Genomic DNA, 12,810 nt, shown 5'->3' with positions numbered 1-12,810 from the left:
CTTGAAATTTATTGGGTTATATATTACTAGGAATGGACAGTAGCGACAGTGCTGTGAGGGAAATGAGACATCTGGAAGCTTGGGTTATTGATCCTGCTGATGCAAACGGTCATGAATGAAGCCCAGTCCATCATGCAAACCAGCCTCCCATCCATTGATTCTATACATACACTGCCTTGGAAAAGCAGCCAACATAATCAAGGGCTCCATGCGCCTTGGACATTCTCTCTTCCACCTTCTTCCATTGGGAAAAAGATACAGAAGTCTGAGGTCATGTACCAACCGACTCAAGAACAGCTTCTTCCCTGCTGTCACCAGACTTTTGAATGGACCTACCTTGCACTGGGTTGATCACTCTCTACAACCTAGCTCTGACTGTGACACTACATTCTGCACCCTCTCCTTTCCTTCTCTATGAAGAGTGTGCTTTGTCTGTATAGCATACAAGAAACAATACTTTTCACTGTATCCCAATACATGTGACAATAATAAATCAAATTAAGTCAAAGAAAAGGAGGAATAAGAGAGAAGGGGGAGTGAAATATTGTTACAATGGGTACAGAAAGAGAAATGGAGTGGAAATGAAAGATAAATTAAGAGATGGAGAAAAGATACAGAAAAGTTGGAAAAAGTTCCATTTTAGAAATTTTAAATATCAAATTTAAACGTGCTGGGAAGAGATTGAACAGCACCAAGTATCCTTATTCCTAGTTAGAGATGATGCTTGATTGTTAAAAATCTTTTTTTTGCTAGTTACTTTAAGAGTTTTCTTTCCAGTGCCATATAAAATACTTCCCAAATAATATATAATATAGAAATACAACAGGACACGTGAAGTAATTATGTACCCTCAGATAGGTACAAAACACATTCAACAAATATATCCATACGCATTCGATATAGTGCTATCAAAAAAAACAGCTTGTGTGTGCCAAGAGTGAGAGCATTGTACGAATATGTGATTAAAGATATAAAATTCATTTTATTCTTAAGTGGTGTCAATTCTTTTACTCCACCAATGTACTGTTCATCATTCCTTTTGGAAAGCGCTCAGGTATTAGCACCATTGTAGTCCGATGTGCTCAAACACGCAATCTGACACTCATTATTTCTTGAAAAGGGCCAAAGTGTTAGAATAGAGTTTTAAAAGCACAAGAGTAAAAGATAGAATTAGAGGATATGCTGGGCACAGCTTGCAAGAAGTTGCCATGCTCTGGCGCCATTTTGAAGTCAGGAAAAGTTCTATTATCCTGCACCTATCATCAGCAATGCACACTCTGGTTTTCAGACTTATTTTATTCTCTCCCAATCCCTTCAGTCTTGTCTTTTTCAATTACAGTTTCTCATGTGATCTGGTGGCTATTACAGAGACGTGGCTGCAAGGTGACAGGGACTGGGAGCTGAATGTCCAGGGGTATCAAGTGTTTAGGAAGGATAGGCAGGAGGAAAAAGCCGGGGGGGCGGGGGGGGGGGGGGGTGCGTAGCTCTGCTGATTAAGGATAGCATCAAGGTGGTAGCAAGGGATGATATTGGAGCAGAACGTGGAATCGTTGTGGGTGGAGATTAGGAACAGCAAAGGGAGGAAGACGCTGGTGGGTATCGTCTATAGGCCCCCAAATAATGACCTGGAGGTGGGGCAGGCTGTTAACGCACAAATAAATGCAGCGTGCAGGAATGGAATGGTGATAATTATGGGGGATTTCAATCAACATATTGATTGGTCGACCCATATTGGACGCGGTGGGCTTGGGGAAGAGTTCTTGGAATGCTGCCGGGATAGTTTCCTTGAACAGTGTGTGTTGGAGCCGATGAGGGAGTGAGCTATTTTGGATCTGGTGTTATGTTATGAGGTGGGTGGAATTAGGGATCTTGTGGTGAAGGATCCTCTTGGGAAGAGTGATCATTGTATGGTGGAGTTTCTGATGCAGATGGAGGAGGAGAAAGTGGGCTCCCGGACATGTGTCCTTTGTTTGAACAGAGGGGAGTACGGTAGGATGAGAGAGGAACTGGCGAATGTTGATTGGGGGAGCGCGTTGGAAGGTAGGTCTGCTGAGGAACAGTAGAGGATCTTTAAGGAGATCTTTCTTGGTGCTCAGCAGAAATTTATTCCGATGGTTAAAAAGGATCGTAGGAGGAGAGGTAATCAGCCATGGATAACGAAGGAGGTAAAGGAAAGTGTTAAATTAAAAGCGGATGCGTTTACAGTAGCTAAGAGTAGTGGGCGAGAAGAGGATTGGGAGAGGTTTAAATGTCAACAAAGAACGATAAAGAAGGGTAGGAGAAACTATGAAGCGGGGCTAGCGCTTAATATAAAAAAGGATAGCAAGAGTTTTTATAAATATATAAAAAGGAAGAGGCTGGCTAGGGTGAATGTTGGACCCTTAGAGGATGAGAGGGGGAACTTAGTGGTAGGGGATGGGGAAGTGGCTGAGGCCTTGAATAACGTTTTTGTTTCGGTCTTCACGGAGGAGGACATGAATAATTTGCCGGGTGATAGCGATGGAAAGATGGTATGAGTGGAGGGCCTGAATGACATTATTGTTACTAGAGAGGCGGTGCTCGACAGACTGGAGGGACTGATTGTGGACAAGTCCCCAGGACTGGATGGAATGCATCCAAGGGTTCTGAAAGAAATGGCGGAGGTGATAGTGGATGCTTCAGTGATTATTTTCCAAACGTCGCTGGATTCCGGGGAAGTGCTGGAAGATTGGAAAACGGCTAATGTTACGCCGTTGTTTGAGAAGGGTGGCAGGCAAAAGGCAGGGAATTACAGGCCGGTTAGTTTAACGTCTGTTGTAGGTAAAATGTTAGAATCCGTGATCAAGGAGAAAATAGCGAGGCATCTTGAGGAGAATTGTTTGATAGAGCAGACGCAGCACGGTTTTGTTAAGGGGAAGTCGTGTCTGACGAATTTATTGGAGTTCTATGAGGATGCGTCTAGGGCGGTGGATAGAGGAGAGCCGGTGGATGTGGTGTTTCTTGATTTTCAGAAGGCGTTTGATAAGGTGCCTCACAAGAGGTTATTACAGAGGGTCAGGGGGCATGGAGTTGGGGGTAGGGTGTTAGCGTGGATAGAGGATTGGCTGTAAAATAGGAGGCAGAGAGTGGGGGTCAATGGGTGCTATTCGGATTGGCGGTTGGTGACTAGCAGAGTGCCCCAGGGGTCGGTGCTGGGGCCTCAGCTATTTACCATTTATATAGATGATCTGGAAGAGGGAACCAAGTGTATGGTGTCGAAATTTGCTGATGACACCAAGATTGGTGGAACGGCAAATTGTGCGGAGGGTGTGGAGAGTCTGCAGAAGGATCTAGATAGGCTGGGCGAATGGGCCAGGAACTGGCAAATGGAATCTAATGGTGGCAAATGTGAGGTTGTCCACTTTGGCAGGAATAATGGTAGGAAGGACTATTACTTACATGGCGAAAAACTGCAGCATGCGACGGTGCAGAGGGACCTCAGGGTTCTTGCGCATGAGTCGCAAAAACCCAGCCTGCAGGTGCAGCAGGTGGTCAGGAAGGCAAATGGGATGCTGGCCTTCATAGCGAGGGGGATTGAATACAAAAGCAGGGAGGTCTTGCTGCAGCTGTATAGGGCACTGGTGAGGCCACAGCTGGAGTACTGTGTGCAGTTTTTGTCGCCGCACTTACACAAGGATATTTTGGCCTTGGAGGGAGTGCAGAGGTTTACTAGGCTGATACCGGAGTTGAGGGGGTTGAACTGTGAGGAGAGGCTGAATAAACTAGGCTTGTACTCGTTAGAGTTTAGAAGAATGAGGGGAGATCTCATTGAGACATATATGATGATGAATGGGATGGATAGGATAGAGGTGGAGAGACTCTTCCCGCTCAGAAAGGACAGTAGGACTAGGGGGCACAGCCTCAAGATAAAGGGGGGGCGGTTTAGAACGGAGTTGAGGAGGAACTTTTTCACTCAAAGAGTGGTGAATCTCTGGAATTCTCTGCCCGTTGAAGTGGCGGAGGCTGCCTCGCTAAATATTTTTAAGACGCGGGTTGATAGGTTTTTGATAAGCGAGGGGATTAAGGGTTATGGGGAGAGGGCGGGAATGTGGAACTGAGACACGACAGGTCAGCCACGATCTTATTGAATGGCGGGGCAGGCTCGAGGGGCTAGGTGGCCTACTCCTGCTCCTATTTCTTATGTTCTTATGTATGTTCTTATGTTAAATCGGCCACTTCCAATTTCATGAGGCCCATCTCCAATACGTTCTCATTCAATCTATGTCTCATTGTCTTCTCAGTCCTTGTTTGATTTCATGAGACTTTTCTACTCAATATTAGAAAATATTGCATGTAATTTTGTTTTGTTGAACTGAAAGCTCTTCATTTTCTCACTTGTGTTTCCAGTAGTGGAACCTCTAATTATAGCTAACAACATCTAATTTCAAATTATTGACTGAAATCTAGACATTTCAAAATCAATTAAAAATAGACAGCATGGCAGTATAGTTCTGCAATTGTTTCTTTTGTGCAATCAGTTTGAGAAATCCAACATCCACCACATTTTTTTCCACATAAGTCTCTAACACAATCCTTAAAAAATGTGTAATTAACATTTGACCAGTTAATCAGCAAGATAATCACAAAAGAGATGTTAGCCAATGGATATTGAAATATGTTTTACTGTAGCATCATATTAAAGTTTGTTTTTATGGAGTAAAAATGTTCCGATTTACCTTGGCTGCATGTAAATTTTCAAAGAACCCTGCAGTGCAGAAGGTGGCCATTTGGCCCATCAAGTCTGCACTGACAATTTAGCACGGCCAATCCGCACACCTTTGGACTGTGGGAGGAAATGGAAGCACCGGGAGGAAACCCATGCAGGCATGGGGATAATGTGCAGACTTCACATAAACAGTGACCCAAGCCAGATATTGAACCCAGGTACCTGGAGCTGTGAGGCAGCAGCGCTAATCACTATGCTATCATGTCGCCCCTATGGATTATGTGGGCTATGGACTATAATTAAGTGAAGTTCTACTGGACAGCAAACTTTGCATTGCATCTAAGCATATGAATAACATCTAACTTCAAATTACTGACTGAAATCTACACATTTCAAAATCAATTAAAAATAGACAGCATGGCAGAATAGTTCTGCAATAGTTTCTTTTGTGCAGTCAGTTTGAGAAATCCAACATCCATCTTCTCAATTGCTTAATACATCCTCCATTATGCCAAGCAATAAGACCATTGTCTTCACCACCACTAAACAGGAACATAAGAAATAGGAGCAGGAGTAGGCCATCTAGCCCTTCGAGCCTGACCCGCCATTCAATAAGATCATGGCTGATCTGTCATGGCTCAGTTCCACATTCCCGCCCTCTCCCCATAACCCTTAATCCCCTCGCTTATCAAAAACCCATCAACCCACGTCTTAAAAATGTTTAGCGAGGCAGCCTCCACCACTTCAACGGGCAGAGAATTCCAGAGATTCACCACTCCTTGAGTGAAAAAGTTCCTCCTCAACTCCGTTCTAAACCGCCCCCCCTTTATCTTGAGGCTGTGCCCCCTAGTCCTACTATCCTTTCTGAGCGGGAAGAGTCTCTCCACCTCTATCCTATCCATCCCATTCATCATCTTATACGTCTCAAATGAGATCTCCCCTCATTCTTCTAAACTCTAACGAGTACAAGCCTAGTTTATTCAGCCTCTCCTCACAGCTCAACCCCCTCAACTCCGGCATCAGCCTAGTAAACCTCCTCTGCACTCCCTCCAAGGCCAAAATATCCTTGCATAAGTACGGCGCCCAAAACTGCACACAGTACTCCAGCTGCGGTCTAGATAGGCTGGGCGAATGGGCCAGGAACTGGCAAATGGAATTTAATGTTGGCAAGTGCGAGGTGGTCCACTTTGGTAGGAAGGATTATTACTTACGTGGCGAAAAACTGCAGCAGGCGACGGTGCAGAGGGACCTCGGGGTCCTTGTGCATGAGTCGCAAAAACCCAGCTTACAGGTGCAGCAGGTCAGGAAGGCTAATGGGATGCTGGCCTTCATAGTGAGGGGGATTGAATATAAAAGTAGGGAGGTCTTTTATATTCAATCCCCCTCGCTGTGAAGGCCAGCATCCCATTAGCCTTCCTGACCTGCTGCACCTGTAAGCTGGGTTTTTGCGACTCATGCACAAGGACCCCGAGGTCCCTCTGCACAGTCGCCTGCTGCAGTTTTTCGCCACGTAAGTAATAATCCTTCCTACCATTATTCCTACCAAAGTGGACCACCTCGCACTTGCCAACATTAAATTCCATTTGCCAGTTCCTGGCCCATTCGTCCAGCCTATCTAGATCCTTCTGTAGACTCTCCACACCCTCCGCACAATTTGCCGTTCCACCAATTTTGGTGTCATCAGCAAATTTCAACACCATACACTCAGTTCCCTCCTCCAGATCATCTATATAAATGGTAAATAGCTGAGGCCCCAGCACCGACCCCTGGGGCACTCCACTAGTCACCAACCGCCAATCCAAATAACACCCATTGACCCCCACTCCCTGCCTCCTATTTGACAACCAATCCTCTATCCACGCTAACACCCTACCCCCAACTCCATGTCCCCTGACCTTCTGCAATAACCTCTTGTGAGGTACCTTGTCAAACGCCTTCTGAAAATCAAGAAAGACCACATCCACCGGCTCTCCTCTATCCACCACCCTAGACACATCCTCATAGAACTCCAGTAAATTTGTCAGACACGACTTCCCTTTAACGAAACCGTCTGCTCTATCAAGCAATTCCCCTCAAGATGTCTCGCTATTTCCTCCTTGATGACAGATTCTAACATTTTACCTACAACAGACGTTAAACTAACAGGCCTATAATTCCCTGCCTTTTGCCTGGCACCCTTCTTAAACAGCGGCGTAACATTAGCCGTTTTCCAATCTTCCGGCACTTCCCCGGGATCCAGCGACGTCTGGAAAATAACCACCAAGGCATCCACTATCACCTCCGCCATTTTTTTCAGAACCCTCGGATGCACTCCATCCGGTCCTGGGGACTTGTCCACAATCAGCCCCTCCAGTCTGTCGAGCACCGCCTCTCTAGTAACAGTAATGTCATTAAGACCCTCCAGTCCTACCACCTTTCCATCTCTAACACCCGGCAAATTATTCACGTCCTCCTCCGTGAAGACAGAAACAAAAAAGTTATTCAAGACCTTCGCCATATCCCTATCCCCTACCACTAGGTCCCCCTTCTCATCCTCTAAGGGACCAACATTCACCCTAGCCAGCCTCTTCCTTTTAATATATTTATAAAAACTCTTGCTATCCTCTTTTATATTAAGCACTAGCCCAGCTTCATAGTTTATCCTACCCTTCTTTATCAACTTCTTTGTCAATCTTTGTTGACATTTAAACCTCTCCCAATCCTCTTCTCGGATTGGTATAGGCTAGTGGGTCATTGTTTTTGTAACTGGTCGGCGCAACATCGTGGGCCGAAGGGCCTGTTCTGCGCTGTAATGTTCTATGTTCTATATGTTCTACTACTCTTAGCTACTCTAAACGCCTCCGCTGAACAAGATTGGAACAATTCTCCAGAATGAACTTTCTCCTTTTTTTATTGAATTCACATCATGCCTCATGGTACATTTTATGTCATACGAGTATTGAGAGATAATCTGTAACAGCAACATATTCGCTTACTGCTTTTAGTGTAATATGAAAGGTTCAAGGGCATTTTGCAGGCACGTTTAAAAGCTAAATTTTGAGACCAAGTTGCACAAAGAGTTATTAGGTCAGACGACCAAAAGCTTGGTCACAGAGGTAAATTTTAAGGAGTACCTCAAAGGAGAAAAGAAAAGAAAGGCAGAGAGGTGTAAGGAGGGAATTCCAGAGCTTAGGGCCTATTAAGTTGAAGCATAGTTGGATAAATATAGATATCTTAGCTGGATGATTTATCATCATTCTAAGTTTTTTTATATTTTGCTTTTGAAGTTTTACTAATTGGGAAGGAAAAGCATCATTAAGTAATTAGCAGTAATTATTTTTCAAAACTGTTACTAACTGAAGCTCATCATAAAGATGCTACCAAAATCACAGTAAAATATGAGAGGAGATCACAAAGCAATGGCACAAAGTCATCCTTGGCTCAGCTGGCAACATTAACGTCTTAGTCCACAGCTTTGAGCACATAACTGACACTTCTGTGCAGTATTGAGCAAGTGCTGCATTGCCAAAAGATGCCCCCTTTCCAAACAGACATTAAACAAAGAATCGTCTGCACTCGCGTGTGAAAGATTCCACTGCATTGATTGAAGAGCAGTTTTATTCTTCCCCCAATACTGACCTCAGCTGGAATACATCACTTCTGGACATCACACTTCAGGGAGTTTGCCAAGGCCTTTGAGAGGTTGCAGAAGGAGATTTAGGAGAATTCAATTCAAGTTGTGGAGTTCAATTATGTGGAGAAACTTGAGAAACTGGTGTTGTTCTCGTTAGGCTAGAGAAATTAAGGGGAAATTTAACAGAAGGGTTCAATATTATGTAATATTTTAAGAGACTAAGTAGGGAATACTGTTCCCACTAGCTGATGTTCAGTAACCACAGGTAACAAGGGGAAATTTTTGTTTTCCAAAATGCATTGCTTGACAGGCAATAAGTAACTTTCTATTGTGAACTGGATTAATATTTGAAAGACACTGAGGAGAAAGCAAGTAGGGCTAGTTCAATTGGTCTTTCAAAGACCCAGCACAGGTACGAAGGACCTAATAACCTCCTTCTCTGCATAATTAGCCTATTGTTGGTACCAACCACTTCAAATCATAAGGTACAGAAAATGATTTGCTAGTAATGCTGCAAAAATACCATTAATGTCCACCTTCTGGACATTGCAACACTGCCAACACAGACATAATGGACTAAATGGCCTCCTTTTATGCTGTATGATTTGATAACTCATTGGCATTTTGGGAATAACTGCAATGAGCAAGTCATCTAACTTTTAGACTCATCCGCACAGTTCTACAGTGATAGGTCTGTAGGTTGGTAGGTGATGTGGTCGGCGCAACTTGTGGGCCGAAGGGCCTGTTTGTGCTGTAGTGTTCTATGTTCTATGTTCTATGTTAACCTAAGGCTGCAATTTATTGCATTCAGATGACAATGTCGATCATTGGCTTAAGCTTCACTCCAATATGGCCACTGAACCATTTGATTAGGTTACTGTACAATCTTGTATTTTGCTTCCAGCAAGCTGTTATTTTACCTGATTCCAGTCGCAATTATCAGATTGCACTGTTAGGTCGTGCACTGATGCACAATGCTATAGGATTTGTACATTAAACTAGTCACCATTTCAGGCCTAAAGCAAGCCCGACCGTAGTACTCATGACTCGTTATGCTATTTCAAAGACAATTCGTCATCTCTATGCAGTTGCCAACTGTTACTGAGCATAACCAATCAAGTAAAATGAAATTTGTAGGATATGGACATCTTCGGGGCTGACATAAGCTATCCCATTTTTTTAATAGAAAAACAGTTTGTTCTCATTTTCAAATGGTCATTGGATGTAATGTAAAAAGTTGCCAAGTATCTTGAAGAGCCAGCTGAGATGACAGTGACCAGTAACACTAAACAGCTACAACAAAGCAAAAATCTCTTCCAAATACACGAGTATGCAGCTCCACTCACTTGACAGTTTTATAGCCCAAGTTCCTGCTTTATTTGCTCTCACTTGCAGCAGAGTGCAACTTCAGTAATGAACTGCACTTCTCAGTTCCACTTACCAGCGTTAGATAAATCACAGGATCAAACAAAAGGTGGAAATGTGATGACAGCTTGTGCCAGTATACTGAAGCTTCTTAAAGCACATCTTAGAATACATTAAGGACACTTAAGAAGGAAAACACAACAGTTACCCTGTGCATATGAGCGAAACTGAGCAGCCAGTGTGCAGGAAGGCTGATTAATAACTAGGACGTTCAGGCTTGTCCATCACTTTGCGGTAACGAGACCTGGAACAGCCTTTCACTCAGCAAAGTCAAAGCTCCTCAAAGAAACAGACCCACCATCAGGAGTTTGGGGAAAGAATGTAGGATTGGGGAGACGAGCTACCAGCAGCCAGTGAAGAAATCTATAGATAAAATGCTGTGGCAGGAAGGATGGTTCTTCCTTCACTGTTCGCATATGCTTTCCCTGATTAGAGAGGTGTGAGGGGGAATCCCGATAGTAAGATTTTTTTAAACCATTAGACATTAAGGCATTGATAAAATTACTAGCATTAAGTTAAATGACTTTTAAAACAAGTTTATTAGCTAACAAAAAAGCAGTTTACACGTGATGCAGTAAGAGATTTAAACAAGTGATTGTGATTTTAAAACACATATGCTGATATTTTGAATGTATTAAGGTACATTGTTCACTTTCGTTAAAGGCAATTTGCTGCAAAGCATCATGGTAAAAGGCATCAGGGCGAAGTCATATTTCAAGAAAATGTTTAAAACTTGAGAATATGAAAGATTAATCAGTAAAATTTCAGGCAGACGGGACATTTTGGACACTTAATCATATTTCATGAATAGGGTTTATTCGCTGTCCAGACAAGATGGATGCATGCCCAGTGGAGTCATGTATTAATCTGGTTTGGCAGCGACATTTAAGGGAATCCACGAGAACATTCGTTTGAACTTTGGACTAGCATCTGAAGTTACTAGGCAACACAGGAAGTGGGGCTAACCAAGCCAGGAATTAGCTTCCGAGTTTTACGGACTAATAAAATGCCATTATACCAGAGGGTAAGATGCAGTTGGCGAAGATATATGACAGGTATTATTGCTGATTTGTGTATACTGAAAATGACTGATTTTAAGCTAATGACAGGTGAGAGTAATTGATAAGAAAACCTATAATTGATCTGTTTTGAATTGTACAATTCAGAATTCATTGGAGAGGTCTAGCTGCTCTTTCTCAGATCCTTCTGATGGTCTCCAAGCAGCCACTGGTCTAAATAAAGTTAGATCTTTAAACTAAGACACTGGCTACATGAGTTTTGTACTGTCCAAAATTAAGGCGACCTCAAGTATCCCACCAACAAGGGGTTGGCAAAATCACTGTATGTAAGTCAGTTTGAGGCAGCAGTGGGTTTCCTTATGCAAACATTTTTTTTGCTGAATGGACAGTTCCTTACTCAACATCCGTTGCAGCAGAGAATCCACTCTATCCCCTGGACAGGGCCATGCAAACATTCAATCCCAGAACTAAAATAGTTTCGCTCAAATAAAGAGTACCTCATTCCATAAAAATCAGCAAATACACAGCTGCCTCACATTGATCTCACAAAGGGGAAGAGCCCCAAAAGAATTTGGAGGGAGAAAGGAAGCAAGCTACAAGGGGAATTGTCATTGAAACATTCACAGAGTTGGGATCAGATGCAACAGCTTTGCAACAAGCAGAGTCCAGTGTTTCGAGTAGGAAGAGGGCTTAGGCAGTCAATCATGTGTACATTTATCAGTCCATAGTTCGGAGTGCTTCTTGAATACTTTACCATGAAGGTTATTGGGTCTCTCAATAATAATCCATTTTCGGTACTGTCAGTTTGTACAGATTTTGCTGTATAACTTCATGTTGAGTACTATCCTTGTCATAAGCAAATGCTACCACCACTTCTTTGTTATCCTCTATGCCTGACACTATACATTTTTTGTTAATGTTGTGTAATTGTAAAGTTATTCAGAAACTGAGAATTTCACTTCTGAAAGATCCGAGCTCTGTATTGAACCTATTCATCAAAACAACATCAAAACATGTTTGTTAAATTCATTAAACCAGTTTAAATAATTCAATCATTATACTCTTTACAGAACATGATAGCCACATTCAGTTGCATAGTTAGAAGAAATGCTGCAATGCATTACCAGAAGTTGATTGTCAGTGTAATCATTTTCTGTCAGTTTAATCATTTACAAAGTCACACTTAAAGGATTGATATAAAAAAGTGAGAATTTTAATCTCAGGAGGCTTCCTTGCCAGTGATAATTCTGGATCTAAAACATCCAACTTTCTCAGTACTGGACAAAAATGTAAAGAATAATTTTATCAATTCAGTTTTCTGTTAACCCATTCTCAGAGTGATGGACTAAGTATTAAACTCAGATTTCATATTTAATAATAATGTTATTATTCACAAGAATAATAATAATTCCCTGGAATGAAGAGCTTGTCGTTTGAGGAACAGTTGAGGACTCCTAGTCTGTACTCCTTGGAGTTTAAAAGGATGAGGGGGCATATTATTGAAACTTACAGCATACTCGGAGGCCTGAATAGAGTGGATGTGGAGAGGATGTTTCCATTAGTAGGAAAAAAACTAGAATGAGAGAGTACAACCTCAGGCTAAAGGGACAATCCTTTAAAACAGAGATGAGGAGGAATTTCTTCAGCCAGAGAGTGGTGAAATCTGTGGAACTCTTTGCACAGAAGGCTGTGGAGGCCAAATCATTGAGTGTCTTTAAGACAGAGATAGATTAATAAGGGGATCATGGGTTACGGGGAAAAGGCAAGAGAATGGGGATGAGAAAAGTATCAGCCATGTTTGAATGGCGGAGCAGACACGATGGGCTGACTGGCCGAATTCTGCTCCTGTGTCTTATGGTCTCATGGTTCTATTGTACAAATTCTCCTCAGAAAAAGAAACTTACTGTCCCAATCATGTTTGAATTTGTGACAAAGGAAAATATCCACAAGTAGTGTAGTATGTTCAGTTAGACAGGTAATACAAAACAAGAATGATGAGAAGACAGCGTGAGACAGTGCCCCTGCAATGTATTTTCAATGATAATTAGGGAGGAGCTTGCCTTCATTTT

The 12,810-nt window shown here is 42.6% G+C and overlaps 1 protein-coding gene across 3 annotated transcripts in view; it reads right to left on the bottom strand.

Annotated features, from left to right (window-relative positions):
• pak5 (p21 protein (Cdc42/Rac)-activated kinase 5) overlaps positions 1 to 12,810 on the bottom strand; it is a 209,070-nt gene that overhangs the window by 181,885 nt on the left and 14,375 nt on the right. Inside the window, exon 3 of one of the 3 annotated variants that reach the window (XM_080200026.1) lies at positions 8,303 to 8,455. The exons of the other annotated variants lie outside the window; for them this stretch is intronic. The gene's annotated coding sequence lies outside the window, so the exon portion shown is untranslated. The remainder of the gene's footprint in view (positions 1 to 8,302; positions 8,456 to 12,810) is intronic. 3 annotated transcript variants of the gene reach the window in all.

The sequence above is a fragment of the Carcharhinus amblyrhynchos genome, chromosome 12 (assembly GCF_965287045.1).
Source record: "Carcharhinus amblyrhynchos chromosome 12, sCarAmb.v2.hapA, whole genome shotgun sequence".
In the NCBI taxonomy this organism is placed as follows: Eukaryota; Metazoa; Chordata; class Chondrichthyes; order Carcharhiniformes; family Carcharhinidae; genus Carcharhinus; species Carcharhinus amblyrhynchos.
This window is presented reverse-complemented; position numbering and strand designations above follow the sequence as displayed.